General features: G+C 46.4%; 1 protein-coding gene across 7 annotated transcripts in view; it reads right to left on the bottom strand.

Annotated features, from left to right (window-relative positions):
• The window catches only part of LOC107520811, a 109929-nt gene that overhangs the window by 78073 nt on the left and 4534 nt on the right, over window positions 1-27322 (bottom strand). For 5 of the 7 annotated variants that reach the window (XR_001599424.2, XR_001599425.2, XR_001599426.2 and 2 more), the window contains one exon: window positions 25423-25703. The exons of the other annotated variants lie outside the window; for them this stretch is intronic. The gene's annotated coding sequence lies outside the window, so the exon portion shown is untranslated. Of the gene's footprint in view, window positions 1-25422; window positions 25704-27322 lie in introns of those variants that run through there. 7 annotated transcript variants of the gene reach the window in all.

Raw genomic sequence — 27322 nt, 5'->3', positions numbered from 1 at the left:
ACTGTGTGCAGGGGAAGCACCCTGGCTGCCTGCCTGCCTGCCTGCCACTCTCCCCCCCTCATCTCATACCACCCCCACATGCTCACACCACACGCTACACTCACACTGACATGCCCAACAAAGAAACCCACACCCACCCCACAGCCACCCCCCAGACAGCCACTCCCACACACAGACACACAAACACACAACACAAGCACGCACACACACACCTCTGGACCGAGATACCCATACACAACACAAACGCATGCACACACCACACATGTACACCCCTACACTCATATCCTCAGTACCACAAAAACACCAGCACAACTCACACACACCATGTACTCACAAGGTCATGCTCACTCATCCATACACACATATCTAGTACACTGCCACTCTCAGACACCAAATGGACATCTACACATACACACAGCACACTCACCCACAGTCTCGCATTCCCAGACAGCATAGACACGCCCACACGCCGCATAGTCACACAGCCTACATCCCCCATCACATAGACCAGCACCTCCCCCACATGCACTCATACTCCCTGACACCTACCAGCGCTCCCACGCTTCACACAGACACCCCACAGGCACACACATCTACACGCACCCACACCACACAGGCTCCCTCATCACTGTCTCCCACCTTGGCCCCAATGCCTGCCACCCTGCCGAGCTGCTATGAACTTCAGTTCTACAGAGCTCTCCTGGAACCCTGAGTGAGATGATGTCACCCTCCTGCAGCTGGCACTTGTGTTCAGCAAGGGAATCTGGTGAGGCTGTCTTGGATGGACACTGGTACCCAAAACCTTGGATGCAAGGAGGCATGCTGTGGATGGAGGAGCCGGTGAGGAGGTGGCTGTGGGCAGGCTGTGTTCTCTGGCCTAGACAAGCTTGTTACAGAGCACCCTGGGTAAGAAGCTGGACCCTGGAGAGGTTCCAGTGATTTGGAGTGGGGAGTCAGGGGTGGGGGTGTCAAACCGTCAAGGTTACCAGGATCAGGCCAGGTTTTCCCAGTCACAGGCACATCAGCAGAGATTCTCAGGACTCCAAAGGACCCTGGCTAATAAACAACATCAACATTGCAGAAAAAAGAGCAATAATAATACAAACGGACCTTCTCTGTGTTCACATAATTTTCGCTTCCTTGATAGCATTTGATCGAATTCTGGAAACACCCACTAAGGTTGGCATTATTCCCATCTCACAAATGAGGAAACGGATCTGGATTGGGACAGAGATTCATCCAGGATCCACATGGCTAGTGCATTTAGATCTTGAACTCGAATCCAGGTCTCCTGATTCCATAGCCTCAAATTCAAACCAAACCAACCAGCTCCAAATAATGATCTATCTGCCCTCTGAAACCCCATAAGGCCAGTCCATGCTGGCACCACTCATGGCCTTGGGGAACATGGGAGAGCCTCTTAGCATGGGCGCTGGCAAGGTGTGTGTGTTGAGGATATGTACGGGCACATGCGCATTCTGGATATACACAGAGGAGTGTGTTGTTGACAAGGCATGGGATGAGTGTATGGAGGTGGGCAGAGATTGTGGAAGCAAGCAGGCTCTGTGGGCAGATGTTAGGAGAGAGTGTGTTTACACAAGATGCATGTGACTGTGTGAGTGTGGGCAACCGTGTGTGTAAGGGACGTGCTGCAGGCGAGATCCAGGCGTGACTGTGGGTTCATGTGCATGAGAGGTGCACACAGGAAGACTATGAGAGTGTATGGAGCTGTGCGTATATGTGATAGAGGTGAGGGGTGTGCCCAGAGACGTATGCATGGATGTGTGTGAGAGCGCGCGGGTGCATAGCCATCACAGTCTGTGCCCATCTGTCGAGGAGGTGGGCTCAGCTCACTCGCCCTGTCTGTCTCCCGGTCCTGTGCCCCTCCCTTGGGATGTTATCTGGCTAGGCAGCCCTGCTCTCAGTGCAGGCAGCAGATAATTGATTGATAGGTCTGGTTCTCGGCACTTCAAGGTCTGGCCAGAGATAAGAGGAGATGCGAACACTAGCACAGAGTGGGTGCTGAGGATTCGAGGACCACAGATGGTCCTGACCCAAGCCTTTGCCCTCTTCCCTCTGCTGTGAGTGATCTGCACACCCACGGCTGTTGCGCACAAAAGTCAAAGCCACGCAGTGAGCATCTGGAGGGCAGAGGCTGATGCAAGGGCCCACTTCCCACCAGTCCTGGTGCAGATGGTGCTGAGTGATGCTTGCTGAGTGAGTTAACACCCAGCTGAGTATCTACTCACTCATGGCTTCCTTCACACATCCATTCATTCCAACACCTACTAAATACCTAGTTAAGGGGGCTCCTCGTGCCAGAAGGTCAATCAGACACAGGCCCTACTTCACAGTTTGTGTGGCCTGAGGGCCCACTCAAGGCCAGCAAGACAGACAAGGAGACAATAACATAACTCCAAAGGCCCATTCACATAAGGAGAAGCCACAGAGCTCAGCCCTGCAGTTTATTCAGGCCAGGGTCCCTGGCAGATGTCAGGAGGATGGCATACTTGAGAATGATGTGTATGGCCTGCCAGAGACAGCACTGATAACAATGCCACCACCCTCCACTTATTTTCTGTCATGTACCAGAAGTTGTGCCACCAAGCAGTTTAGAGTGATTGTCACTCTACCTTGTCCAAAGCCATATGAGGTAAGTACTGTTGCTATCCAAGCTAAGAACCTTATCTGCAGGATTTGAGAGAAATGAAGGAGGTGGACAGATGAGGTTTTTAGAAAGACCCAGCCCCTGCCCTTAGCATATAAGAGAAAAACGATTGTCAGCCTCTTGCACGGCTCCTGCCAGGCAGCCACAAAAATCTCCCAGGACCAGATCCACAGGATGGTTAGGGCTTCAAAAATGTGGGCAAGATGCCAGTTGAGGGTGGGGAGACAGGATGCCTGCCCCTAACTCCAGTGGAGGAGGGCAAACTCACAGGCCTTGAAGTTGGGGCATGGCCATGCATCTGGAGCTTCCAGGGGCTAGGACCGTTTGACTCCACAATCTTCCCTTGGATATTGGGGAAGGGTGCTGCCTCCACCCTGCCAGGCAGCCCTTCTGGGACATCGCCACCATATTGGCCTGGCCTCAACAGAGCCTCCCCTGTGGCCCATTACAGATGATTAATTTGGAGAACTATTCCAAGCCAGGTCCAGAGGAACCTCATCTCACCACTGAGAAATTGGAGGTCACAAAGCAGGATTAGAATCTTGGTTCAAGTCTCCTAATGCTTGGCCCACCTCACAGTGAGTGTAGGAGCTAAGGACATCTGATGTGGGATGAAAGCAATTTTCCATCTTCTTCCTGTTTTTCCTTCTGCTACATCTCCTCCTCTCTTTCTGTCCTGCCTCTTCTTTCTCTTTCTCCTTCCCGACTCATCCTCCTTCTTCTTCCTTGTACCTCATGTTGCTTAATTGAAGCAATAAAATGTCCTCTTGTTCTCGACTAGAAAATCTCTCTGTATGAGGGAGACCTCAGATGCCTTACACACCCTCCAATGTGGTTGGAAGAACAATAGCCCACCAGAGATGTCCATATGCTAGTCCCTGGAACCTAGGAAGGTGTTAGATTACATGGAAAGGGGAATTAAGGTTGCAGATGGAATTAAAGCTGCTAATCAGCTGACCTGAGATGGGAAGATGTTCCTGGACTATCTTGTGGGCCCGATGTCATCACAGGGTACAAAAAGTGAAAGAGCAAAACAGTGGGAGAATCAGAGAGATGGCAGCATGGGATGGATATAGCCAGCACTGGTGGCTCTGAAGATGGAGGAAGGGGCCTGAGTCAAGGAAAGCAGGCAGCCTTTAGAAGTTGGAAAGGCAAAACACTGGATTCTCCCCTAGAGTCTCCAGAACAGCCCTCCAACACCTTTATTTTAGCAAAGTGAGACCCATTTTGGAGTTCCGACCTCCATAATTGTAAGATAATTGTTTTAAGCCACAACTTTCATGGTCATTTATTACAGCAGTACTAGGAAACTCATACACCACTCCGTGTTCCCTGTGCCCTCTAGTTGTATCCTTCCAGTGACAGAGAACTCCCTCCATCCCTAGCTGGCTCTCATCATTACCAAATCTCTCCTTAGAGGATCCAAATTGTTCTCTTGGGACTGCTTTCCAACATGCCAGTTCTATCCTCCTGGGCACCTCCCCCCCCAAAAAAAAAACACTCTGCCCTTCTGGTGTGTAAAGGCAATAATCATAAGATTAATTCCCTTCCATCCTTTCCTTCTGTTTTCCCAGCATCCAGAGAATTTTTTCCTTATTGCTCCCCCAGAAATTTTTTCAAAGAAATCTTATCCCCTGTTCCTAGCTTTCTTCTGAGTTCTGGGGGGTCAGTCATGCACAGACCAAAGTTTTTAGGAGCACAGACTCCACCTGCCTACCAAGGAGGCACTGAGATAGAATGGAGGTCATTGTTTCTGCTGGCTATATGGCCTCAGACAAATCCTTGCCCTCTCTGAACCTCTGATGTCCCTTCTGTACAATGGGATGAAACCTCCTGAGCTCCAAAGATTGCCATGCGGCAAAGTGGGTCTTACCTGATTCCTTTACCAACACAACTCTGAAACACCTGCCTTCTCTCCATGTTGCTCGTCATTAATAGGAGAAGGGTGGAAAGGGGAGGGAAGAGCGGAGGGAAGTGGAGGGGAGGGGAGGGAAGGGGAAGGAAGGGGAAGGAAGGGGAAGAAGATAAGAGAGTCAAGTAGAGGAGAGGGGAGGATAAGAAGGAGAGGGAGAGCTGTGTCCCTACAGAAATTGTATTTGAATGTTTTATTATGTGCTCTGGCTCAGGCAGCACCTTAGTTAATGGTGTGTCAGATGATGGTACAAATTTATAGCTCAAGGTTTACATCACAGACAGCTGGAATGAATGACAATAAATTAATTTAAAGTGCTACCAAAGTGTTCCCCAAAGTATATGTGCTTATGAGCTCTGGGCTAATAATTTATAAATGCATGCCTTTTATAATCCCAGTCTTAAGTCTTGAAAGCAGCTAGTTAAAAAGCAGTCACATGATATAAATTATTTTTATTAATATCACAAGTGCATGATTAGGATGATAGGAATGGTGGTCACCAGCCCATGGTTTCTGCAGCCAAGCATCTCCTTCCTCCCTGTCCTCTCATCCCGAGGGGCTTGGATCTCACAGTCTTAGGCTCCATTCCAACCTAATAGTTCCTTGGGCTGCCAGAGCCTGAGCTAGTGCCCCACTCCCTACTTACCTCTCCTGGGATGAGAATTTCACTCTATGTCCATTATGGGTTCCCTCTTCTAAGGAGCTGTTATGACAACTACATTTTCCTCAGGAGAAAGCAAATATCTTTTATGTGCTATCAACATATTCGGGGGTGGGGGGGGGGAGAGAGAGAGAGAGAGGGATTTGCTGAGCCTTAGTTGCTTTATCTGTAAAATGGACATTATAATATTGACCTCAATTGACCTCAGAGAGCTATTGAGAAAATTGATTAAGGGCACATATTAGCACCCAATGTATTGTCTTTAGTGCCTCTCTCAACTTACTACTTATTCTACAAACGGAGGGAAAACTTCATACAATCCAGAACGTTATGGTTGGTTAATATGCTCAGATCTTCTTGATAAAATATAAGATGACCCTATCTTCCTGCAGCCCCAATCCAAAGTCTTCTTCTCTCTCTCAAGCCAAACGTACTATATGTGCCCTGGGCCCCAAGTCTTACCATTTTCTCCATGGCTTCATCAATTATCATCTTATGATTTCTCCCATGTTTCATTAAAGATTGCTCAAATTCTTAGCAACTCCTCCCATCAAGGGATGGAGCCTTTTCCCCCACTGTTGAATGGGGGTGGACTGTAACTTACCTTAACTTATAAAGTGTGGTGGAAGCAACACTGTATACCTTGAAAGACTGAATCTTAAGATATCTGCAGCTTCTGCTTTGGAGTGGGTATTTGAAATACTCTCTCTTGGAATGCAGCTGTTGTGCTGTGAGAAGCCCAATCAAGATGGAAAAGATACATGGAGACAAACAGAGAAGTTCTGGTCAACAGCCCCAGCTGATGGGCAGCCCTAGCTGCCAGCCATGCGATGGATCATCCTGATGTTCTTGTCAAACCTACAGGTCATGCAACCACATGTGAACCAGCTGAGCCAGTCAATCTAAGAATTGTGAGAGACAATGAATGGTTGCTTTAAAGAATTAAATTTTGGGTGGTTCATTACACAACAACAGATTACCAGGACACCCCTCTCTATGGCTGATTTGCATCAGCACTTAAACACATCCAAGCTTCTCTCATCAGAAATCCTCCCTTGATGCCATGTCCCCTCTAGCTCCAGCCATAGCTCACTCTCCCCATTCACAACCAAATTGCAAGGCAGGAAACTGGGCCCCAGCCATCGTCCCTTTTGTCCCCACCACCCACTCCTCATCAGCCAGCACTATGGCTCTCACTCGTCCTACCTTTCCAAAGGAGTCATCTCATGGCCACCAGGTGCTGGCTGTTCTTGAGCCCTGTAGTTCATCTGTCTTGACCCTTGCTCAGGTAGCATGCCTCCTGGTGCCTACTACCTCTCCTTTCAACATGCTCCCCCTCAGCCTCACACACTCGTTGGTCTGCAACTCTATTGTCCCTGCCATCCTTCAGTCTCACGTGTACACCTCTTTTCCATCTTTTTAAATCCTGATGTTGCTCAGGTATCTGTCTTGAGATGTTGGCCCTCCATACTCTTCACTCATTTCCAGGCAAGCCCATCCACTGCCTTGTCTGTGCCAATGCCCCCTAAATCTATATGTCCTCCCAAGATTCCCTCTGCAGTCCAAGATATCCAAATGCCTCCTGGACTTCCCATTTGGACATCCTGAAGATACTTTAACCTCAACAATTCCCACATTTATTCACTGTCTCTATACCTCTTTTCCCCTTCTTACATGCTCCTTTTCCAGGAATTGGCACTACCATCTATTCAGATGCCAAAGTCCCAAATCTGGGATCTAGTCTTATTTCATTCTGCCCCCGCCCCACATAAAATCGGTCACCAGATCCTGGCAAGTCAACATTTTTTAGGTCTACAATCATTTCCCTTGTCTCCACCATCCCTTACTTGGGATACTTATAACATCCTCCACTGGTCTTCCTATCTGTATTTACACATCTTCCCTCCACTCCGAAGTAGAGAGACCATAATTATATCACTTTGCAAATTAAAGTCTTTCAGTGGATCCCCACTGTCTTTAGAATAAAAGCCAAACTCATCAATGCGACACACGAGCCCTCCTCATCTGTCCTAGAATGATCTTGCCAACCACAAATCTGACCAATCCCCATAGTCACACCAGCTTGTTCCTCCAACCTGCTGTGTGCTCACACATGTTTTTGCTGCCAGGCACACCTTCCCTCTTCCCGGGTCCAGCAAATACCATTTCAGGCCTCAGCTTCCCTGGGGAAGTCTTGTCTGCCCCACCCACCCATGCTTGCCCTCCCCTCCCCATCTCCTACTCTTGACATACCCGCCCCCTTTTCCCACCTTGTCCTGCTTTTCTTTGCTCTCAGCACTTATCTCCTTTGATCTTAACAGCTTGGTGAATTACTTCTCTTCTCAGCTCAACAGTCAACTCTAGAGGGGGCAGGAATTATTGATTATTACTTAATACAATAGTTGTCACAAAGTAGATACTCAATAAATATTTGTGAATTAATGAATGACAAATGAGTCTTAAGAAAACATCATCACCTTGCCTCTTCCAACACCTGTCAAAGTGTGGCTTTAACAGATTTGCAGAAGAGTCTCCAGTTCCACCCTCCATTCACCAGCTTAGCTGCTCAACACACACTTATTGAGCATCCTTTGCACACCCAGACCTGGGACAGACAAATGAATATCAAATGTGTGGACTAACAAAACACCTCAGAAATAAAAAGGACCAAACTACAGATACACACAGCAACAGGAATGAATCTCCAAAGCAATATGCTAAGTTAAAGAAGCCAGACAACAGACTACACACTGGATGATTCCATTTATATGACATTCTAAAAAATGCAAAACTATAGAGACAGAAAATAGATCAAGACTCCCAAAGCACATGTCACAAGAGAATGAGTCTAGTAGAAGAGTTGTCTTTTTAACACTAGCACCAAAAGTCACTCAGCGTCATTTCTGCCACATTCTATTCATTAGAAGTGAGTCACTAAAGCTGGCTCATATTGAAGGGGGAGGAAATTATAGTCCACCTTTTAATGGGAAGAGTGTCAAAGAATTTGAGGATATGATTTTAAACCATCGTAGGTACCACTTGATTGCCAGGCAATGCCATATCCACCGGTCCTGGTGACACATGCACTAACTTTCATAGTGTCTACAGGTAACGGATGGCCCAAATGCAGCTCTTTTTCACCGTAAGAATATTATTATAATAATGTTAAAAGAATATTCTGGAAAAAAAGAAAATCACCCCTAATTGCTACTTGTCCTGTGTGTAACCATAAGTCATTTACCCTCTCTTTGCCTCAGTTCCCTGATCTGTAGAATAGGCATATAAACCCTACCACATAGTGTTATTGTGAAGATTAAATGAGCTCATCATGTAAAGTGCTTAGATAAACACATGGCACATGGCAATTCCTAACAACATTGGAGTTTTTCATGAGCTGGCTGGAGGAGCTCATGAGCTCCATAAATGAGATGTTCCATAGAAAGAGCTTAGAGTCATGCCTGCCTGACACATGAAAATAAATTAGTTACATATTATTATAATTATAATAATTACTAGTTTTAGCCTCCTCAAGACCTTTAGGATAATGTGCAAACTCCTAGACTGTCATTCAAGGTCCTTTGCAAATATATTCCTGCCTATTCTTCTGCTCACCTCTAACCCTCCCCTCACACACACCACATACACCATCCCCAAACTTGTCTCAGACTCACAACTTTCCCCTATGCAGCCCCTTCTTTTAAGAAACTCTCCTCTATACATCTTCCTGGTGAACTTCTAGTCATCATGAACATTAGACTGAGAGCCAATGATGTTCTCTTCTAGCCATGACAGAGTAACTGGAAATCAAACTAGTCCTATCACAGAAAGAGGAAGAAAGAAAGAAAGAAAGAAAGAAAGAAAGAAAGAAAGAAAGAAAAATAAAGAAAAAGAAAGGTTGAGGGAGGGACGTGAGGAAGTGTCAGGAATTGAATGCAGTACAGATCACGTCATTCTCACTCCCTACTCATATCCCTCCGCCATCATCAGACAACTCCCTCTCTCGCGCACTCAACCCTCACTCCTCTTGTCCCCAAGCTCCACCCACTTCCCCACCCTACCCCCCCTATTTTAACATAGAAGCACAGGTCGATGATTCTTGAGAGAAAGGAAACAGATGAGGTAAGCATATGATTGTCTCAGTTTTCTTATGGGAGACATATTCCAGGCCACTGAACAAAGAGAGAGAATCCACGTGGAGCACAGTAGCCTCACTGAGCTAATGAGACAGAGATTGGAGCACAAGGAGGCTGAGGCTGCTGGAAGTTGTGGGCAGAATACCAGAGAGGAGGGAGATAGGCAGCGAAAGCTCCAGAAATCTGCATAAGGGTCCTCTTGGGCCTTAGAATTATAAACTGTCTGTGTCTAGGATGAGACTTGATGGGGCCAGCCAAAGGCCAACTATCAGAGAAAAAAATTGCTACCAGGGAGCTATGAGTTTAACAACTACCAGAGCTCACACAGAGAGGAGAGACTTTGAGTTTCAAACAGTCAGAGTAGAGGGGCCTCATTCATCAACTTAATAAAGCTTGAAAATGAGCCTCAAAAGGAGCGACTTCATCCACAGGCTAACTATTTGCCCATCAAAGCGATATATTTAATACTCTTTAAAGAAAACAACAAAATACAAACACTCAGCAGTGGAACATCACAATGTCCAGAATCCGAACAAAAACTCCTAGATAAGCAGAAAAATGGATCCCACAACTAGAAGAAAAATAATTCAATAGAAACAGATCTAGATGATAGAAATTATGGCATTAGAAGACAAAGAAATCGAAACAGTTATTATAAAAAATTCAAGAATTTAAAAGAAAATATAGTGAAGAGATAAACGAAAACCATAAAAAAGAAACAAACAGAACTTCTAAAGCTAAAAAATACAATACAGGAAGGAATTAATAGCAGCTTAGACACTGCAGATAAAGGTATCTGTAAAGTTGAAAATGAGACAACAGAAATCACAGTGGAAATTAGAAAATATTTTAAACTGAATGCAAAAATAAAAACACAATATGTTGATATGTGTAGGATGCAGCTAAAAGAGTGGTTGGAGGGAAATATATAGCTTTAAATGCTTATATTAGACAAAATGAAAGATTTAAACATCTGTGTAGAAAACAGTTAACAGAGTTAGCCTGAGACTTATCCTTAGAAAGACCTGCTTACAAGGTTGACCCTTAACTGACATCTGGGAATGTACATTTCAGAAGATTTCCCATAATTTCTTGATAAAAGTGGCTTACGATACCTAAACTGTTTATGTAAATAATATGGTTTATGCTGAACACCACTTTCTTTCTGGTAGCCTGAATGTTGGTATGTGCCAGGCAGAAGGTGCCTATGACAAGCCCCCCCGCCCCAGTGAAAACCCTGGGCACTGAGTTTCTAATGAACATTTCACATGTGTTGTCACAATTTCTAGCTGGGGGAACTGAGTGCATCCTGTGTAGCTCCACTGTGATCAGACTCTTGGGAGCTTGTGCCTGGTTTCCTTCATAATTCACGTCATGTGCCTTTTCCCTATGCAAGTTTGCTGTGTATCTCTTGTACTGTGAAATATTTTATAATAACTATTTCAATCTCCTTGTCTTCTAATTCTATACTCTTAGCCATGAGCGTGACTATATCTGAAAGTCTCTCTAGAAAATCGCTGCACCTGGGAATGGTCTTGAGGACTCTCAATACACCATGGATTCACCTAAGGAAGTTTGAGGGGAAAAGACGAAATTAAAACCAAAGTAAATAAAAGAAAAGAAATAATAAAGAGCAAAAATCAGTGAACTAGAAAATTAATATACACTAAAGAAACTCAATAAAACAAATAGCTTATGCTTTTGAAAAGATCAATAAAAATCAACAAAACTTTAGCTAAATTGACTGAGAAAAAGAAATAAATAAAACATAAATGATTGATACCAGAAATCGGCAGGGGTTTATCACTACAGATCTTACAGATGTTAAAAAGATAATAAAAGAATATTATAAACAACTTTGAGACAATAACTTTGGCAACTTAAATGAAATAACTAAATTTCTTGAAAATTACCAAAATTAACAAAAGAAGAAACAGAAATCATGAATAGTTTGATATTTATTACAGAAATGTACTTCATAAAATCTTCCCATAAAGGAATTCTAGGCCCATATAACTTCATAGAGACTTTTATCAAACATTTAAATAAAAATAAGACCAATCAAACACAAGCTCTTTCAAAATATAGAAGAGGATAGAACACTTCACAACCTTTTCATAAGGTCAGCATTACCCTGATACCAACACCAGACAAAAATTTTACAAGAAAACTACAAACCAGTGAAAAATTAGAACAGATTTTTTTAAAAAATAGAAATTGACAGGCTGGTTCTAAAAATTATTTGAAAATGAAGAGGACCTATAATACCCAAAACAAATTTGAAAAAGAAGAACAAATTTAGAAGACTTACATTACTTGCTTTTAAGACTTACTATACAGTTACAATGATTAATAGAGTGTGGTATTGGTATAAGACAAAACATATGGATAAATGGAACATAATAAAATTTAAAAATAGTCCCACTCACCTGTGATCAATTGATGTTTTTACAATGGTGACAAGGTTATTCAGTGGACAAAGGATTATATTTGTAAGAAAATGTGTTCAAACGAAAATATATTAGACTTCCAGTTTCTAGCCTGGCATTACTCTCATCCTTATAAGAAGGAAATAAGCTAAACCAACTGAAAACAAACAACTCTTCTTAGACCTGTCAGAGAATTGAGGTCATGGGGCAAACCACTGACTCTAAAATTGGAGAGACAGACAGACAAATAAGACATATACAGAGAATCGCAACTTACTGCAGCCGAAATGCATGAACAGAAACCTCTGTGGGAACCAGTCCTATGTTCCTTTTATCTAGTACATCAAGCCTGGCTTTCAATGGAAAAAAAATTACAAGTCATAAAAACAAGGGTGTGCTATTGGGGTGGGTGTAGGGGGCAGGGGGAAGTTTGAAGAGACAAAGCAATGATTAGAACCAGACTCAAATATGGCAGAAATATTGGAATTATCAGATCAGAAATTTAAAACAACTATGATTAAATATGCTAAGGGCTCTAATAGAAAAAGTGATTGACATGCAAGAACAGATAAGTAAAATAAGCAGAGAAATGGAAATTCTAAAAAAGAAATCAGAAGCACTATGACAGAAATGAAGAATATCTCTAGTGGATTCATTAGCAGACTGGAACCAGCTGAATAAAGAATCTCTAATCTTGGGGATATCGCAATAGAAACCTCCAAAACTGAAAAGTAAAAAGAAAAAGGCTTTTAAAAACCCCAGAATATCCAAGAACTATAAGACAACTACAAAAAAAAGTATAATATACATTCAATGGGAATGCCAAAATAAGAAGAAAAAAAGAAAGGAACAGAAGAAACAGTGACTGAAAATTTTCAAAAATTTGAAGCAATAATGACTGAAATTTTCCAAAAATCAGGCATCAAACCACATATTTCAGGAAGCTCAGAGAATACCAAAGTAGGATAAATGCCAAAAAGCTACACCTGGCACATCATGTTCAAAGGGCAAAACGTCAGAGATACAAAGTATTGAAAGAAGTTATGGTAAGGGTGGGGAACAACCCTTACACATGGAGAGTAAGAATAAAAATTACACTAGACGTCTCAGAAAACATTCAAGCAAGAAGATAGTGAAGTAAAATGTTTAAAGTGTTGAAAGAGAAAAAAATCACCAACCTAGAATTCTGTGTCCTGCCAAATTATCCTTTAAAAGCAAAGGAGAATAAAGACTTTCCGAGACAAACAAAAATTGAAGGAGTTTGTTGCCAGTAGACCCGCCTTGCAAGGAATAGTAAAAGAAGTTCTTCAAAAAGAAGAAAAATTATATAGATCAGAAACTCAGATCTACATAAAGAAATGGATAAGTTGTAAACGTATATTGCAAACTCTAGGACAACCACTAAAATTGGTTTTTAAAAAGTATAATTGATATGCTAAGAAAGGAGAAAAAATGGAATCATATGAAATGCTTGATTAAAACCACAAAAGGTGGGGGAAAGAATGGAAAACAAAAATTAGAACAAAGAACAAGGGAAACAATAGAAAACAGTAACAATTGTGGTAAATAAAATAAAAGGATACCATTGTGGACCTTAACTCCACACTATTCACAAAAATATACTCAACATGGGCCATACATCTAAACATAAAAATCTAAAATTATAAAATATCTAAAAGAAAACATGAGAAAATCTTTGTAACTTCGTTGATCCTCAAAAACAAGTCAAAAAAAGCACTAACTTATCAATTGGACTTTTCTCTTCAAAAGATGTCATGAAGAAAGTGAAAAGGGAAGCCACAGACTATAGGAAAATGTTTTCAAAACAGATATTTGAGAAATAATCTGTATTCAGATTTGAAAAATTCTTATAATTTAATAAGAAGACAAGCGACTCAGTAAAATTGGGCAAAAGCTTCAAATAGATGTTTTAACAAAGATGATATATGCCCATAAAAAGATATACAACACCTTCAACATTATTAGTCACCATGGAATTACAATTTAAAACAACAAAGAGATACCATTACATACTCACCAGAATAGCTAAAAAAAAAAAAAAAGACTGACAATACCAAATGTTGTCATGAATACAGAACAAGTAGAATTTTCATGCACTACTAGGGGCCAAAATGGTGCAACAACTTTGGGAAAGAGTTTGGCAGCTTCTTTTAAAGTAAAATATATACCTACCATACAGCCCAACAATTTCACTTTCAAGCACTGACCCAAGAGAAATGAAAACATGTTTATCCAGATTTGCATATGTGTGTTCATAGCAGCTTCAATCAGAAAAATCTTAACACTGGAAACAACCCAAATGAATATCAACTGGTGAACAGAAAAATAGTGATATGCCTGTTCACTGGAATACTACTCAGCAAGGAAAAGGGCCAAACTACCAATATAAGGTGCAGTATGAATGGATATACACAAAATAATACATATGCTGAATCCTATTTATAGGAAGTTCTAGAACACACAAAACTAATCGATAGCAATAGAAATCAAATCAATGGTTATTCTGAATGGGAGCAGGGAGAGAGATTGACTGGGAATGGGCAAAAAAGAAATTTTGCAGAACAGTGGAAATGTGCTATATCTTAAGTGCAGCAATATTTATACCATTGTCTACATCTGTCCAAACTCATTGAGCTATACGGTTAAATCATAAAAAGAAGTGTGCATTTTGTAAATTATTCCTCAATAAAATTGACCTTCTCAAAAAAGGAATGATTGAAAGGAAAAAAGAAATGGAGTGTTGGGAGGAGAAAATGGTAGGATCTGGCTGGAGGCTACAGGGGACCCCCTGAAGGGTTTGAGCGCCATTCCAAGCTGTTCTCAGGAGGTCGCTAGGGCTGCTTTTTCTTTCTGCCTTAACAGAGGCAGCCTGTGAAGCTGGCAAGGCTGGAACCACAGGACCTAAAAAAAACTGATTCTTTTATGTTTTTTTTTTTCATTTTTGTTCAATTTAGCAATTATTTATTGAGCACCAATTGTATACCATCTTCCATGTGCCAAAAGATTTACTCATATTAATCTCTTACATACTTTAAAGTCAGACTGCCTAGATTCCAACCCTGGCTCATGATCTTGACCAAATTCTTCAACTTGTCTCAGTTTCTTTCTCTGCAGAGATTAAAATCTTGCCTCCTTGTAAGTTTGTTGTAGGGAGTAAATGAGGTGGTTCTTGTACAGCGCTTGCCCAGAATACACTACAAATGTTAGCAATTGTTGTAGCTGTCGTGTTAATAGTTTCAGTAGTCCCACCCAGCTCCAGGACTTCAGTCAGACAGCCAAGCTGCAAACCATGTCTTCACCTCATGCTGGCTGTGAGGTCTGGAGATGGTTACTCCGTGTCTCCCTTTCCCATGAGGTAGACATCACATTGAGCCTCTCTCACTAGGCGGTTGAGGATTGAATGAACTAAAAGAAGTAAAGTGCTCAGCTCGGTGTGCTAAGTGCTTAAGAAATGTCGACTATTCTTACTCTTTATATAACATTGCATTTTAATAAATAAAACTGAAGTACCCCTCTCCCCAAACACTGAGTTGCCTGAGGAAGGCTCAGAACACCAGGAGTCTGGTTACTGATCATGGTGGCCTGCCTAAGTGGAGCTGAAACTCCTGCCTGTGGGCGTCCCAGGAAAACTGAAATGGAGCAGATGCTCCCAGAAACTGAGATACTGACACTTCCTGCCTACAGACAAGGGCTGTCGCCCTATCCTTCCAGGCTCAGACCAGGTGCCATCTCTTCCATTGTGAAGCCATTTGTGACTGCACCCTTAGAGTCCCAGGCCAGAAAGGGCTACAAAGAGATACCATGTGAAAGACTAAAAATAAAACATTTTATTCTCAGCTCAGGGGGCCATGGAAGAAAATGCTTCAGGAAGCATCTAACACAGGGTCAGCCCTAGAGGTGTTCGGCAAATGTTAGTTTCCTTAAGAGCTGAAGGAACAGGCTTCATTATTCTCATTTCATTCAGAGAGAAACTGAGGAGCTCAAGCCTGAGGTCACATGGCTTGTAAGTAGAAGAACAGAGGTTTCTCCTTGTTCCATGCCTGCCCACCTGCTAGGATCATAATGACTGCAGGATGAGAGAACTGAGGCCCAGTTGACTATCCAAGGCCATATAATTACTTACATAACCCATACTTAACCCTAGATCTCCTGACACCAAACTTGAGCTCACCCACTGGGTCTCACACAGCTGTTGGGGTCACTCCCCAGGCCCAGACCCCATGGGAAGAGAAACCCATAGCAGGGCCTGGGCTGGGCCAGGGCTATGCCTGCTGCCACCTCAGGGATTAAAACATGGCTTCAGTAGGTTCAGGGCAGGCTCTGCAGCTGGGCGGAGGGCTATAGGAAGCTGATGAGGAGGTCAGAACTTCTCTACACTGAGCAGGGGGCCTGAAGGACTGGCATGGGTGGCCCTGATGAAGAAGGAGGAAAGGTGGATGGGCCATGGACAGCTTGGACCAAGAGGAGGTCAAACTGGTGTCTCAGAGCACAGATGTGGAGTCTTCTCTCACTTTGCGTGTCACTTGCCCAGCTGGGCCTTAGTTGTTCCATCTCTCCCCCAAGTGAGGTTGTCTTGCTGGACAAGGAGGCATAGATAAGGCAAAAAGCTACAGACGCTTCGATATCAATAAACCAAGGTTCTGGTCTCTGACCTACAAGTTCTAATAAAAATGTCTTTGGATAATCATAAACTCTCTGAGCCTCAGTTTTCTCATCTGTCCAATGGAGCTAACAGTACTATTACTAGGGCATGATGCTATATCAAACTTTATAGCTGCAAGAAATACCACATTCTGAACTTTTCTTTCAAGAGACTAAATTCTGACCATTCCATCTCTGTCATCATCCAGCTGTCTCTCCTAAGTCTCAGAAATGGGGAGGTTCCACGGTATCCAGGAATTAGGGCAGGAAGCATCCTCCACTCTGTCTTGGCCACTGCAGAGGCCCTCATGCTTAGAGACTGTGTGCCCCCTGAAATTCTGAGGTCCCCCGCTCTGCTGGGCATGAGGCTAGAGCAGGTGTGAACTGGCCTCCCAGACATGCTGAAGCCCAGTTACACACCCAGGCCAGGGCCTCTTTTATCTGCCTCCCTTCCCAGTCTGCTCCTCCCTCCTCCACTCCCAGCCTTGAGAGTCCTCCCTGTCCCCCTGCCTCCTGCCCAGTCCTCACCCCTCCATCTTATCTGAGATTATGAGAGAGAGCCCTAGACTCGGAGCAGTTTCTGCTCCCCTCAGAAAAATAGAACACAAAGGCCTGGTCGACAGGGGAATAACTGGCATAATATCTGTAGACACCTTCTGCATAGAACCCCCTCAGACAGTGGGTGGATTGTCAGTGGGACTGTGAAGCCACTCTGCTTCTGATGACTGGGCTGCTGTGAAGACAAAATGACAGCATACAGAAGGTGCTGCCTGGTGCTGGTCCATAGAAAGGGCTTCTAGTCCCCTGTATCCATATCCATTGATCCCTGCAGTACCACAAAGCAGGCAGTGCAGGTGATATAGGAGAGGATCAGAGAGGGTAAGGAAAGGTCACACAGCAAAGCACAGTGACAAGGCATCCAGTGAGCATGCCCTCCCTGCCTCCACCACCAGGAGAGAGGGCAAGGCGGGAGCATTCCTGGGTGTCTGTTTGCCAGCCTCATAGGTGATGTGGGTCCTGGTGAAAGTTAAAATTAGAACTAATTGGGAGCAGTGGGGCAGGACTGCGTTTGAAGCTGGCAGAGAAAGACTTTTACTCTTGATCAAAAGCCCAGGGAGTCAGCCTCTAAATACGAGCAAGGAAGCTGGGCATTCACCCCAGCCTTAGTTTGCCTATCTGGGAAATGGGTACAATGGCCACAGAGGGGCTATGAGCCTCAGGACCTAAGGGTCCTGCCATTAAAGAACATTTGGGAGAGCAAGGTTGCTGTAGTCTGAATGTTTATGTCTTTCCAAAATTCATGTTAAATCCTAACCCTTAATGTGATGGTATTAGGAGGTGGAGCTTCTGGGAGCTAATTAGATCATGAGGGTGGAGGCTTCATGAATGGGATTAGAGCTCTTATAAACGAGACCACGGAGAGTTCCCATATTCCTTCCATTATGTCAGGACATAGCAAGAAGATGGCTGTCCTCACCAGACACTGAATCTGCTAGAGTCTTAATCTTGGATTTCCAGCCTCCAGAACTGTGAAAAATCAATGTTTGTTGTTAGAAGCATTCAATCTGTGATACTCTGTTATAGCAGCTGGATCGGACTGCAACAAAGGTGGTCTCACTCTCCATACCCTCCACCCGACAAATTTCAAGAGAAAGGGAGCAATTGTTTCCTCAGGTGTCCTGTTCTCCACTGATTCTCTAAATTGTGGATTATCCCCAGGGAAACCCAACACAGATGGCAGAGGATTATTCATCTGTAAGAATGTCTGTGATACTCACGGAGAGACACATCAGGGGAATTATTCGCTTTACAAAAAAAGGTGCTTCCTTCACAGAAGGAGATGCCCCATGAGCTTCCCGCTCCGGTCCCAGATGTGGGAGAGGCTAGAGGTGGGGGTGGGGGAAATGCAGACAGCCCCGCTTTCTCACCCATCAGGTGAGTGGTTGGAGGACTGATTTCAAGAGCTGGGTGGTGTTGGAAGGCTTGAAACAAGAGTGTTAGGAAACCCAGTGGATGGGGGTCAGTGAGAAATGGAAGCCACAGTTCTCAGATGGGCCTGGGTTAGCAACACCTCTCAGGGACAGTGGGACTGCCATGAAGAGGAGGACACCCTCTGTCTCTCCCCTGGCTCCTGGGGTGGGCTGCGGTTCAGGACCCCTTAAAACCTCAATCCCTCATCTCATGGGGCATGATAGCTGAAGCTGGGAGGAGGCCAAGAGCAGGGAGCCTTTCCTGGGTAGGATCCTGGTGTTCCATGATGGTCTGGCTTTCATGAGTCTTGCTCCTGGTGTGGGGTGGAACACCTTATTTTTCTGAAAAGTAAATCAAAGCCCCCTTCAACAGCCTCCCAGCTTTCACCTCTCCCTTGTAGTCCTCCTCCATTCTGCTGCCTACATGATCCTTCTGGAACCTGATTTTGCATGGCTTTCCCTTGCTCACTCACCTTCGTCAGCTCCCCGTCAATTCAGTCGGTTTCCTAGCTGACAATTGAAACTTCCCAAGGCCCTCGTTAACCAGACAGAGGCTCTAGACACTGCCTGGCAGCCTTTAGAGTCCACTAGCTCTCTCTAGGACTTCTCCAAATCCCCCATTTGACAACTTAGCCATCTGATGCTCTAAGAGGCTAAGTGACTTGCCAGAGGTCACATAGTAGGACTTGAAATTCGAATCCAATGTTGGTGACTTGGATAGAGTCCACACCTATCCACAGAGGGGTCAAGAGCCTAGGACAGAAACTTCAGGAACCTGTGTCCCTTGGCTGGGGAGAGCCTGGCCCTCTATGGGTAAAAAAATGGCAGGTAAGGAAGAAGGAGATTGAATGAGAAACTCTGAAGGCAGCACAATGCCATGAACAGAGCCCAGACCATGAATCCAGCCACCTTCGCTGAGCCTCTGTGCCTCTTGGGGGAAATGGATAATAAACCCCCTGACCTCACAGTTCCCAGGGCAGAGTGCATGGACAGTGGGTGCTGCCAAGCACAGCCCAGAGCCGGGCACACAGCAGGTGTTTATCCATACTCCTCAACTTGGCAAAGGATCCAGAGGTTCAGAGGTGTGGGTGCAGTCCCTGCCAGCCCCAAATCCACACCCCACCCCCAACTGCAGCCCACAGTGGGGCTGTGCAGGCCCAGTAAACAACCTCTCACAAAACCCCTCACCAAAAGGAAACTTTTTTTAAAGCAACAGCAACAGAAACCAACATTTCTGCATGCTGCCTGTGCTGGTGACGGGAAAAGCCTTCAGAGAGGAAAGGGCTACTGGGGAGGAGGCAGAGGCGGAGGCCAAGCAGATGCTGCAGAGAGGAGGGGAGAAACGGAGATCTGATAAGGGAGCTCTGATGTCTGTGAGGCTGGGGTGTGGGGCACCAGGGATGCTCATCCTCTCTGCGGCGAGACCCCTGCCACCCCCGAGCTCGGGGGCTGGTCTCAGGTGGCCGTGGGGGGTGGCACCCAGCCCTGCCAGGAACTCGGGCCACAGTGTTCTACTGCTCAGCGAGGCTCCCCACCTTGGTCAGGCCATTTCCATGAATTTGGAAACCAGCCAGAGGCTCACAGGTTATTGGTCCCTTTGTCTATCTCTGCAGCCCACTTACCCATGGCCTTGATCCAGTCTCTGAGCCAGTTAGCCTTAGTGTCCCCCTCCCCCAAAAGAAAGTGCTGACTGTCTGTGGCAATGGCATCAGGACATGGTGCTGGCCTGGGAATTGGCAAGTTCAGAATCCAAGCTTGCTGTGGACCACTGGGTAAGTGGCTTTAGCTAGAGTGATCCAGACGGTCCCAATTTGACACTGAAAGTCTGTACCCCAGGAAACTCTTCACTCCTGGGGAAACTGCCAGGTCACCCTTTACCCCTCTGGGCTGGAATTTCCTCTGATGAGACTCCAGAGGCCTTACTTGGCTCCCTGCAGGCCCTCTCCATGATTAAGGACAGGGCCTGTCCTCCTGGATAGACTTACAGCCTGACTAAAAAGACACGAACCTGCCCCAAGAACCCAGGTAACCCCTGAGACAGACAGGCAGAGTGGGCAGGTACCAGGAACCAGAGTGGGAGCAGATGCGGGGAGGCTTGGCGTGGCATGGGCCTCACGGGAGGAGTCTTACAAGCAGAGAAGAGCAGTGTGGGGTATTCCAGTGGGGTAATAGCATAAGCAAAGCCTGGGAGGCCTAACAGTGGAGTAAGCAGTGCGCCCAGCCTCAAACTGAGCATACAGCCACATGGCGGGAACCGGACTGGCCCTCAAGAGCCCCACAGTTGAATCTAAATCTACTGCCTCCAATGTCTGAATTCCCGCAGCTGCATCCACTGCCAAATGATTTGCATCAAAACAAACATAAAAAAGAAAACCACAACAAAGGTTTGTCTGTTTTTTCTAAAGTGAAGATGGGCTTTTCACAGAAATCGAAAGCCCCCAAGGGGGCTCTGAAAGTGAATGGCCACGCCCCACACCCCACTGTATTTCCCATGTTCTCAGACTTCCTGTGCAGCCTACCCCAGCAAGGCAGACCGCCCTAGAGAGACCAGCTAGAGACCAGCTGGAGACTGGCTAGAGGATGGTAGAGAGGGCCTGCTCTGACATCCACGGGCCCCCACCCAAACCCCAGGGCACAGGGCAGCTCTTCCTGGCACTGGCCACCTGCCAAACCCCATCCCTTCAAAGCATCTCATCAACAGCTTCAGGTGTGGTACAGGGTCACCAGCCCATCCTAATTTCTTATGCCCAAGAGACCTCACACAGCCTAGTTGGACTGCCCTGAATAAGTCACTCACCCTCTCTGAACCTCAGTTTCCTTGTCTGCGAAAAGAGAACAATAAAACATGCCTCGATGGGTCTGGAGCATGTGGCATGCTTAGGAGGGTGAGGGCTTCCAGAAAGCCTAGCAAATGTATTTCTGACCTTCCTCTGAAAACCAACATCTCCCCCAGCCCCACCAGAAGGACAGTGAGAAGCAAGTAAAACTCTCAGCCTCGTTCTTAGCTGCTGGCCTGAAAGTTCAGGTTCAGTCCCGCCCAGAAAACTCTGCTGGAAGAAGAGGAGGGGGCTGCAGGGGCTGTCACTGTTACTGTGGCCACCTCAATGGAGGCTAGAGCTGGGTTTGCTCTTCCTCTCTCCCCAGGCATTTGCTGAGTCCCTCCCGGTTCTCACTTAGGCTGAGTCACATGATTTCATGTACACATATACATGCCAAATGGGTCACACATACCTGTAATTGCCTGTTCACTCTATATTCTCAATGACCCTGCCCAGAAGGTCTTGGTGTTCCATTGCCCTGATCAATAAACTGAGACACAGAGAGGCAGTGACTTGCCTAGCATCCCACTGCATAAAGCATAAAAAGGATTAGAACCAGGTCTGACAAGGGGTCTGGGGACCTTTCTACTGTATGCAAAGGTACCAAAGGAAAGGGATCTTTGAGAGCCACCAAGGTTTCTGAGCAGGACAATGGCATGGTTAGGTGGGCGGTGGGAAGTTGGACTGCGTCCCCTGAACCTGGAGACAGCAAGACCTGCAAGGAGGCCACAATCAAGGTGCAGGCAACTGGGGGAGTAGAGGGAAGGGTGTTTCGAGGAAAATTAGGAGGACAGACTACCATGCTCTCAGCCTCTGAGGATACAGAGGTAGGAAAAGAGGCACAGAGGAGGAGCAGGCTGGGGTGGGGAGGACCTCTAGAGCACGTTCACAGCATCCACTCAGTGCCACGTTCCTCCAGCAGCGTCATTCCCCCGCCATCACACATGGGAGCAGTTGGGTCTGCGGCTCCCCCAGCACAACTCGGCCAGTGCAGGGCCCAGCCCACCGCCCAGTCCGTACTGGACTCTTGCTCCCACTGCCTTTTCCAGGCTGATTCCCCATGCCAGATTGATGAACAATGTAATAAAGGGGGCAATCACATTATTCCTGAATGCATTTTAATAAAAATCAAATAAAAGCAATTATGTGAATTTTCAAGAGGATCACCTCTCCTCCTTTCCCCGAGGTAGGAAATGGAATGAATTCAGGAAATCATTAAAATCAGAACGCTCAGCTATGTGCCACTGCCGCGCTGGCGGCTGCCACACAAAGCAGCAGGGAAACCCAGACCTGCGGCATCGCGGAGCCTTTCTTCAGCTCTTTGAGTGAAAATTCCACCTATGGGTGAAGAAGGGTAATTAAGGGCCAGGAGAGATGCTTTGAATCCAGGCTGCCTTTGCCCCTCCAGTAGGAACTTCCCAGCTTCAAAGGGGCCTTAGACTCCCTGAGGGAGAGCTCTCCAACCTGGCATCCCAGGGCTTGTGGCAGGCAGAGGCAGGGCTTACAGAGGATCCCTAAGTGAACCCTGCTGTCCCCTCTGTGGAGGGCATGCAGCTCTCAGCCCAGCTAGAGGCCAGAACACTAGGTCTGGGTGCAGAAGGATGGGGTCCCACTGAGCGGCGATGATCACGCATTCTCCCTCCAGCATCCCCAAAGAAAACACACCATGTAGTCTACAAGGCCTTTCCTGTCTGATTGGGCATTCTAGCCCCATGCGACCCCCAAACTGGGATGCTTCGGGGCTGAGGATGCTGAAGCCAGAGGGGGGCCAGTGACACACCCAAGGTCACCTAGCTGGTTAAGGCAGGGCCAGGACTGGAGCTCGGCTCTGCTGGGACCCCAAGGCAGGCCCAAGTTCTATGAATAAGGTGGTCTAGACACAATTTGGCTTGGTTTTCCATGGGCACTTACAAGAAAAAGCCATGACCACCCCAACTGCCATCTTCTGGGCACCGGCCTGGGCCACTGTCTTTGAACACTGCACAGTGAGTGTTTTCATCCTGTCAGTACAGGTTCTGGACTGAGCTGCAGCAAGGTGAAGCAACCTGCCCATAACCCCACAGCTAGAAGTGATGAATCCTGGATTTCCCCAGGGTCATCGGAGTCCGGGCCAAAGACTGATTTCCAAATCACAGTGCCACCCTCTTCACAGGAGATAAGCCTGAGTCAAGGTTTTCTAGGTTGCATTTGGGTGTTGGGGACAGAACGACAGGGATTTTCACTTCCCCTGTCCCCCATATGCACGCTAGCAAACCTACATCACCCTTCCACCTGAAGAGTAGGCTAGTGGTACTCCAGAAGGAGCAGCCAATTACTGCTAAGACCATCTCCATCAGCCTCCATCAGTCTCAGATGGAGGCAAGCAGGAAAGCTGGAAGCCATACGGCCCCTTTTAGGGCAGCCTAAGTTAAGGAAACAAACCAGGGCTGGAAGGCAGAGGGCCAGCATTGGCTGTGTGTGACCTTAGGCAACTTCTACCAACTCTCAAGATGTGCAAACATGGATATATATATGTGTGTACTTATTTGTGCACGTGCATGTGTGTGTGTGTGTGTGTGTGTGTGCGTGCGTGCGTGCGTAAGAGAGTGTTAGAATGAGGGGTGGCCAGTCACCAGTCCACAGATTTGATACTATCCTACATTGTCCTGTCTGACTCAGCTTGGAACTACCTTTAATCCCCGCTGCTGCTAACAGCTATGGCACCCTCCTACACGGATGCTCAGGAAAATGTCACCAAAAATGAGATTTCCATCAGGAGAAAGGAGAGTGAGAAGGAAGATTTTCGGTGGCCTCTCCTAAGGCCAGGCTTCCCTCCGAAGTAGGGGTTTCTGGCAGACCCTGCACCATCTGGCACCTGGAACCAAAAACTGAGCACTGGTGACAGAACTTCTGGTCTCATCCTCCTGTCTCCACTGGTGCCCCTCTCTGGCCCCTGGACCCCAGAGGCCTTGTAAGAGAAGCACAGCTTCTCTGGCTTTCTCTGGCTTTCAGGGCTAGCGCATGGGGGAGAGTAGCCCAGAAAGACGGTATATGAACCTTCTGTTACTCCTGTCCCTTCAGAGGTCAGTTGCCCTTGACACTGCTCTAGCCAGCCTCTCAGGTTTTGCACACAGCAGGCACTCCATAAATGTGTACTGTGTCGGGGTCAGAGAGGAGACAGGCTTGTGCAGGAGGGGGAGTTGAAAGCAGGAGAAGGAAGTGCCCCTGCATGCTCTTCAGGGCCTGTGGACTTGGGACCACATGTGTGCACATGCATGTGTAAGCACATGCATAAACGTGTGCACTCTTGTGACCATACCTACCTGCTGGCAAAGCCACTGACCTATACACACGTCTTGCACACACGCATCAACATAGCAGATGAGTAAGCAGCAGCCCCAAACCCCAGGCAGTATAATCCCAGCCTTGCTCCCAAACCCCATCTAGACAGGCCTTGGAGCAAACTGGCTAAGACCATGGGGTTCCACAGGGCTGTCCTTCTGCTATTACCTTCACCCAGATTCTGCCTTGGTCACTCTGGAAGCATCTGCCAGAGTCTAACTCCCAGCTATGCCTGGGATCTGGAAATAAAGGCTGCTTTTGGTGGCTTCTAGAACAGAGAAGGACACATCTAACTCTGCTTGGGGTGAGGGGAAGAGGTCACAGGGAAAGCCTCCCCCAAAATGAAAGCTTGGAGCTTGACCTAGAAAAAGGGGCTGAGTTTCCCGACTAGACTAGATGGGAAGGGCATTCTGGATGGAGGGAACAGCTTACGCAAAAGCAGAGGGGCATGCCATGTTCAGGGAATGCTGAGCTGCTGGGACTCCCATCCTGCTTTTGCTGGATGCACTGGGAAGAAGTGTCCTTTGCAAAGCACTGTCTGGAGTGAGAAGGCAAAACAGGACACCACACTCACTGCAAAGAACCCCAGAGCATTGTTACTCGCACAAAAGACAGCCCCTGGAGGAAAGGGAGCGCAAATTACTCCTCAAAGCACCCCTCTGGGAATGCAGCAGATAATTCATATCTCGGAAGTGCACTTAGCCCAGGGATCCCACATGTGAGCTAAACCTATTCGTTAAAAAAAGGAAGGGAGTAATGAACAAACTCTGGGTAGTGGTTCCCTCTGGGAAGCAGGGGGCCAGGAGAGGCACAGTGTCCTGGTGCCTATAATACTCTAGTTCTGAAGTACAGTGAGCATGAACGTTCATTTTAATGTTTCATAGCTTACAAACAGTCTTTTATATGTATAAAATACAATGTAATAAAAGTTTTAATTGTGTTTATGCCCAAGTTTACAGGGCTGTCCTGAGGCTGGGTTGGCAGAGATGCCTCTACATGGTTACCCGAGCTTGGTGTCTTCACAGGTGTCCCATTCCCATGCTTTGGGGCAGTGTAGGGGCTGTACTCGTCCCAGCTTCACTGAGTTCACAGAAGATTCCAGTCATTTCCAGACACGCCCAGGTGTAGCTAGGAAAGTAGAGATGAATACTCAGCCAACTTCCTGTATAGGCTGTGAGGGACTCTGGTTGGCTTGTGTCCTGAGTTTGACCACTAGTAGCACAAGTTAAATGGAGCAGTTTCCCTGCCTGTAAAGTGGGACCATAACAGAACTGCTGTGAGGACTGAATGAAATGACACCCTTTTAGACACAGTCCCTGGCATGCAGTGATTACCCTGTAAATAGTTTTTAAAAATCACTGGAACAAAGATGCTCAGAGGAAACAGGGTGGGACCGAAGGATAGAAGGTTTTGCTCCAGTCTCTACCCCATCACTCACTGGCCCTGAAGCCTCTGGAATCCTTTAACCCCTGGGCCTCACGCTGCTCCTGTATAAAATGGGAACCCTAGGGCCCCCTTGGAGAGAAAGCCCTGGCAAAGGACAGCACGTTGCAAATGCCAGGGCCAGTAACCAGAGCTCTAATCCTCAAGACCCCTCCCTAGGGAAGAAACCCCAACCTGACCCATGGGGGGATGTGCTGGCCTCACCCCAGGCAGCCCTAATCTCGAGAGCAGGCCCAGTGCCTGCTCCAGCTCAGAGTTTGGGGCCTGGACTAGGTGAGCATGGATCAAAGGCAGAGAAAATTAGCATCACAGAGAGCCTGGAGGAGGGGAGGCCAGGATTAATTCACTCTCCTCTTCCTGCTGTTCCTTCCTCAGCCCAGGGAGTTGGGGGAAGAGTAAACATCCACCCCCCCCCCCCCCAAGGCTTTACCACACTCCTGAGGCCCAGTTCCTACAGGAGGCAGAGCAGGGGCAATGATTTGGGTGGGACTTGCAGTAAAAAGCAGATGCACTGTGCACACATTCTGGAGCCTTTGGCTTGACGGGACAAGAATGAAGATGCCTTGGCCAGAGAAATGTTTACAGAGTCTGGAGTCTGGACATGGGGCAAAGGGCATGCAATGTGAGTTCACAGATCTTACAGTGTCATTTCAAGGACACAGGAGCTTGTGTGTGTCTGTGTGTGTGTGTGCGCGCACACACGCACACGTGCACGCATAGGGAGATCTACAAGAGTATGAGGGATGGGGGACACTCACATGTGTATCTTTCAGTCTGGCTGTGGGCCACGTGGGTGCCTGGTTTATGAGTGTGTGTATCTGAGGCCCACGTATGCATGCAGCAGGTCAGAAACAGTGTCTGCACACATACGTGTATGTGTCTGTGAATCTATGGTTGTCAGCCTCATGCATGAGTGTCTGTGTGACAGTGGTGTGAAGTGTACAGACATTTGGGTCCAAGTGCGGACATTTGAGCACATGTGCAGACAGGGGAGCTGCCTGAGAACTATGAAATAGAGAAAAGTGTGAGAGGGCTCAGAATTGTAATATTTCCCACAGGAAAACAGATGACCATCTTGCAGGCCCTGCTTCCAGGCTCCACGGGCTTCACCTTTCCCACCATGGAATTGCCAGTAGGGTTACCTGGCTTAATTGTTTTGTGCCTCAGTTTCCTTATTTGAGACAAGGTTAACCACAGTGTAGTTGTGAAGATTAAATTAGTTAATATAAGGGATCACTTAAAACAAGGCTTGGCACACAATGAATGTTCTCAAAGGATTCCTTAGTACAATTAGTGCTACCTGG

This window comes from Rousettus aegyptiacus, unplaced genomic scaffold (assembly GCF_014176215.1).
Source record: "Rousettus aegyptiacus isolate mRouAeg1 unplaced genomic scaffold, mRouAeg1.p scaffold_m13_p_6, whole genome shotgun sequence".
Classification (NCBI taxonomy): domain Eukaryota; kingdom Metazoa; phylum Chordata; class Mammalia; order Chiroptera; family Pteropodidae; genus Rousettus; species Rousettus aegyptiacus.
Note: the sequence above shows the minus strand (reverse complement) of the source record. Positions and strands in the feature narration are given on the sequence as shown.